Genomic DNA, 5,887 nt, shown 5'->3' with positions numbered 1-5,887 from the left:
CGCCCCCCCAGCCACTCCCACTGGGCCACCTGCATGGTGAGGAGGGCTGCCTCCAGCTCCACCTTTTTTTTTGGTCTTATTCCTCCCTGGGAACTGCTTGGTGAAACTTTCTCCTTCCTGATGTGTTTTTATTCAGTTGCTTTGACTAGTTCTTAAATCTCAGTTGTCCTTTCATCACTGAGGCACCCCAGTAAAGCAGTGGTGCGTGTGGTGGGTACCCCCGTGCATTTGGTGACTTGTCAGGGCTGTAGCCTTGTCTCACTGTACAGACACTGGTCTCATTTGGACCGTTTGCCTTTTCTAACTGATGGAGGCAAGCCTGGCTTCATCTGGATCCTCTTTAAGCCCATCATAAATTTGTTGATAGATTTATCCAGTTTTAAAGATGTCCTGTGTGCTTAGCTTGATGTTTAGTTACCCCTGAAGTCAGAAGTGTGGAGACAGTTGTGTTAAGTGTACGCCAGGTGAAATGCATCCTGGTTCTCAGCCACTGGCAAGGGGTGCTGCTGTCTCCTGGGAGCAATGGCTGTTCTGTCTCTGCCAAGTTGGCTGTAGGAAGTAGGCTCCGGGAAGCCCACTTCAACCATCCAAGAAATTTCATGGTCCTCTCCTGCCTCTGGTGTGAGCTATCTTAAGGAGAAGTCGTCCTTTATCATCTGTCAGTTGGGGAAGAGAACTTGGATCACACTTGCTTTTGCTTGAATTATGACCGCAGTGGTCCACAGAAGTTGGAGTATCATCCTTATCTTTTAAGTAAGACAAAATGCGGTTAGTTTTGTAGGGCAGCACTACTGTGCAGGTGAGTGTTCAGCTGATTCTACGTGGTAAATGATGTTAATTGCACATCAGTATTTTTACAGGTGCCTTGAAATATGTTTTGAATATATGTCTGATTTTTTTTTTTTCCAACTTGTAGTATCAAAGACTTATAATTCTGCCCTTTCCTAATTTCTGGTTGCCCTCAAGAGTTTTAATTGCATTTATGTTATGAAAATTTATTCACGTGATCCCAGACTTGGTTCCATGAAGTCTGTTCTTCACTCAGTCTGCAAGATGGGCAGTTCTCAGGAAGGGACTGTGTTGAAAAAAGAATGAGAATCACTTCTTTCTTTCTTCTGGAACTTGAATGAAAGTGATAGTATGGCAGAAAAGAAAGCTGGTTTAAAATTAGGCAATGAGTGCTGGATAGGAGAAATTACTGTAATGCAGATTTCTTTAATGATAATGCTGAGTAACAGTAAAACTGAATTTTTAACAGATGGTTACGTAGGATATTTCTTTGTGAGCTGGGTGGATGCTGAATTTTTAAAAATGTTCAGTGCACAAAGTTGCAACTGAGTTTAATGTATACTGTCGGTATCAACAGGCTTTGTAGCTGTACTCTAAAAAGGATGAGTACAAAGTTTAAAATATTTTTCTGCTTAGCTGTAAACTTAATTTTTCACTGATTCATGCATGATTTGAAATAAGTCTATTTTTTTTCCTTGTCCCATAGAATGGGAGCAATGCTGCAAGGCCCTAGGAAAATGTAGGGGTAGTCATGAACATGCTAGCTTTGTGTGTGTGCAATTTATCTTTTAGAGTGGCATTCGGAAAGGCTCCTCTCTACGAGGGACATTGAGGAAATGAGTTTTTTCCCCTCTTCTTGTCAGATTTTCTTGTCAGTTCAGAGGCTACTGGTTGAGCTGTAAGTAAAAAAAAACAACCCACACCAAATGATAAGCAATAAACAGACAAACAAAAAACCCTACCACCAGACCTTAGGGAACGCTATGGAGTTGCCTGATTCTTTGAGCACCACCAAGCCTCTAGACAGGGCGCCCGCAAGAGAGAAAGAGCCGCCTCGCAGGCGGCGTGGTCCTGCTCCGCACGAGGGGCAGGGTCCCTGTCGCAGGAGCTGCCTGGTGCTCTGGGGGTTTCTCGGGAAACTTTTCGGTCTGCAGTCTGAATCTCATAACACGCGCGCCACACGGGCGTTCTGAAAGGAGGAAATGGACAGTGTTATTTGAGGTTAATGCCTTTTTTTTCTTAAAATGGTGTAGTTCAAAAGCCAAAATAGTTCATGAGTCTTGTGGTTGCAGTTAGAGGTGAATTTACTGTCCTAGTGAATTTTAGAGGTGTAATAAGTTTCTTTGCGTGTTTGGTGTCAGCGTGGCCTCTTACGTAAGTATATGGGGATGAAGTTCTAGTTGATCACGATGTTATGAGTGAAATAGGTGAGCGTATTTGGAAAGACTTAAGATTTTTGGTTTAATTCCTCATTTGTAGCACATTCCGTGCTGTGTAACAGTGAGAACAGTACAGGTTAAGAGTTACTTTCTGTGGTCGTCAGTTTGCTGTGTCCTGTGTGCTCCAGGGAGCAGAGCACTGCCCGTGGCGTTGGGGGTCCGTGGGCTGTCTGCACTGGGGAGGTTTTGAAGATCATGAGGGCAGAAATGGCAGTAGGAGCTACACGAGTAAGGAGATTAGGAAGTTCAGGGAATTAACAACTGAAACATGCTCCTGTCAACACAAATACAGCTTTCAAATACCAAATGACTGGTATTATAAGTCAGAAAAATAGGATGTATTTATTCTGTGAAACTGTTGGGGGTGAGTTGGACTATCTTTCTGCCCTACAGGTAACTTCCAGACAAATTCATTTGGGGAAATGGTTCGCAATTTATATTTGTTCTTTCATGGTTTACTTTTTCTGAGGAGTGAGTGTGAGGACTAAAAACCCTGTGGGAAGGGGCATTGCTCACTCTCTTCCTGCTTAGAGGGTGACCTCTGCTTTTAGCTTCCTTTTCACTCCTTCCTTAGATGGCAGAAACTATTGTTTATTTTTGATACGTGCAAAAGGCCTGTGCCATTTTAAATTCTTGCAGAACAGCCATTTCGTGGACTCGAGAGTTCAGAGCTCCCCGTTTGTTTCCTTATAACTGAATGCAGCAAATAAAATTTGCTATACTTTCTGCTATTTCTCTAGGTAGGTATTTCTCGTTCAGGACTGCTCCAGGCTTTTAGTCTTAGTCCTTTTTCAGCATAGAAATAGAGGGATGGAAGGTAGTGAGCTTTTGTGCAGTGTTTTAGAGTACCACAAAACTGGTGTTATCTTGTGACCTGATAGTCTGCATCACCAACAAGTGACCCATGAACTTGTAGTGTGCTTTTCCCTGCTCGCTGCCTCTTCCCCAAGGGGACAGGGAGCGTCTGGCTTTGCAGCAGATGAAGCTGAAATGAGCAAATTCTGCTTCTCTCTTTCTTTTTGGATGCCTTTTACAGAGCTGTCTGGAAGCAAAAGTAATTGCTGCAGATTTGTCTACATAGAGATGAAAAGGGAGCTGGTAGGATGGGCAGGCAGCGCGTCACCTGTGTGTGTGCAGCCCAGGCTGGATTGGTTTTTATCTCTCTTGACATAATGTTGTGTTTTGAGGCAGATGTTTGCTACCGAGGAAGACAGTATTTTTCTGTTGCTGCTACAGATGTCTTGCATAACTTTGACCAAGATGTGAGCTGCTTTCTGTGGAATAGGAATAGGCTTTTCTTACCTTGCAAAGGGATTGTAAGCATAAGCTTCTTGTATATTGTATATTTGTTTGCCTATCAAAGTAAGGGTGCAATACAGCAACACTGATACTGCCCTATGGGACATTAACAAGGACTTTTTTTAGTTTTGGTTGACAGAGGATCTCCAGGAGGCTAAAGCAACCCAAAGAGGTGCCATCATATTTTCTTCTGATATTTCTTCTGACTTTGTAGCGTGCAATAATAAAGCAATGCATTTAGTATAGTTTTTACTTAACCAGAACCTTATTCTTAACTCTGAGGAAAGTTACTGCTTTTGACCTTACAGCTGTGTAATGAATCCTTCCGTTCCAGGAGAAAGCTCAACAGAACCTAGATCTGGTTAAGGCTTTACGGGAGACTGTAGAGAGGTTAGCATCACATTTATGCAGGCACAGAGTGTAGAGGTCAGAGATGGCAAGAAACATCAGGAGGATATATTACTTTGCTACCCAGTTGCTGCCAAAACTGACAGTTGTCTTGAACAGAACTTTATTAAAACACTTTAAATGAGTGCTTTGTATCTCTGATTATTCCGTCACTGTAGCAGATGTTCAGATCAGATGCTGTCATTAAAAAAAGAGTTCTACTGAAGATGCATTTGTTTTTCAGTATCTATACATTTTTTTCTAAATGGACTAAATACTCGAAGCAGTACTTTAGACAGTGACAGTCAACTAGTCAATAAACCTGCTCTCGGCTATCACTGTCTTTAGCTGTGAAGAGTGCAAAATGGTCAGTGAAGACCAACTTTGTTCTTTGAAATTCTCTGGCTCTGCTAGCTCACTATTAAATGGTAGAAGTTAGTGTTGAAAAGCCACCCAAGTCCTTCTTCCTGCTCTTTGATTGCTCTTGGCAGATCAGAATTATCGAGAGAGCAATTGCAAGCACGTAATCTAGGTTTTAAAAAAAGCAGGAAAATATGATGCTTGGGACTACATAGCGACAAGTTTCAAAGGAATGGATACCACTCCTTGTAACGAACATATTTCAGCTATCGCCCCTCTAGTTTGTGTGTGTTCAGAGTGTTGACTTCTTTGTCAGACTTGTCCTGCATAGGGTTGTTGATAACTTGGAGAATGCGTTTTTAGCAAATTTTATATTGTTTAAGCTCTTAGTTGTACGAGTTCAGAATAAGTCTTTTTAAGTAGCACATTTCCAGAAGGGATGTTATTCACTGATGCTATTTTTCTGTGGAGTGTTTTTTGTAGCGGCTTTTCTGTTTGTTTGATATAGAAGGGCTCTTGTGATGGGGAAAGATGCTGCAGTTTGGGATTTTGACATAGGAAATACTCTCTGATCTCACCTAATGCAGCATTGGTTTCAAGAGCCTAGAAGGGATTGCTGGACACAGAAAGGGATTTTGGATGTGGGGAGTTCTTCTTCCCAGTGGACTGTTCTGCTGTTGGGCACAGCAGATGTTTTTGTTACTATGCCCATGAACTGGTCTCTTGAATTCAGCTTTTGTCTGGTTCAGGTGTGTAGAGGAGAGGAACAAATACAGTGATTGCAGTTTTCAAAATGTAGCCTCCGTACTGTGGTTGAGGGGTGGCTGTTCCAATATAAACAGCTCTCAAGATACTAGTAGTACACTGCACGTTCTTCCAGTTGTCCTTTTTCCCTTCATTCGTCACTCTAAACACTATTCAACAGACTCAGGAAGGACCTTGTTGTGGTTCTGTTGCTCATAGCAGTATTTGCTATGCTAACGCCTCCCTTATGTGATGCATGTGGAGTTATATTAGAAGTTTGGAAAATGGATATGTAGGTGCCATGTTAAACGTTCTATGCGACATGTTATCCTCTCTTTTTTAATTATTCTGTACTTTGCCAACTGCTATCACTAATATGGAAAAAAGGCACTGCAAAAATAATGGCATAATAATTTCTGGGGCAAGATGGGAAAAATTTGATGTGTGAATTCCTTCAGGAAAAGCTAGCCTAAAAAAAATCTGGCTGAAACCCGACCTGTTACGAGGATTCACATGCCAAATAAAACCAAATGTTGACTTGTGTTCTGCATAGTGAACAGGATTGGAGTGAGGCAGAGCATGCCGTTGTGTCCGTGCATATTGCAAAAAAGCTTCAGTAGTTTTCAGACCCATCAGCACCATTAATCGTTGGGCTCAAGTCTTGAAAGTGTTAAATAGGCATGCATGTTATTTTTCAGGTTTGGGATGTGAATTTTAAAGGTGCTCAGTCAGTTGGGTATTTTTGTTTTCATATCTTTTTCTACTGCCTACATCCGTGCTTATCTCTGTTAGGTGCCGTGCCGCACCCCAACCAGGTTACGCTTACCCCTGTGCAATAGCTTTGTTGTCTGTGGTGCTGGAGGGAAGTG

At 42.1% G+C, this 5,887-nt stretch overlaps 1 protein-coding gene across 1 annotated transcript in view; it reads left to right on the top strand.

The window, feature by feature from the left end:
• The first annotated feature begins 4,366 nt into the window (after window positions 1-4,366).
• The window catches only part of TLK1 (tousled-like kinase 1), a 50,389-nt gene continuing 48,868 nt past the window's right edge, over window positions 4,367-5,887 (top strand). The window contains exon 1 of the mRNA XM_009878914.1: window positions 4,367-4,371. The gene's annotated coding sequence lies outside the window, so the exon portion shown is untranslated. The remainder of the gene's footprint in view (window positions 4,372-5,887) is intronic.

This window comes from Apaloderma vittatum, unplaced genomic scaffold (genome assembly GCF_000703405.1).
Source record: "Apaloderma vittatum isolate BGI_N311 unplaced genomic scaffold, ASM70340v1 scaffold12351, whole genome shotgun sequence".
Classification (NCBI taxonomy): Eukaryota; Metazoa; Chordata; class Aves; order Trogoniformes; family Trogonidae; genus Apaloderma; species Apaloderma vittatum.
Note: the sequence above shows the minus strand (reverse complement) of the source record. Positions and strands in the feature narration are given on the sequence as shown.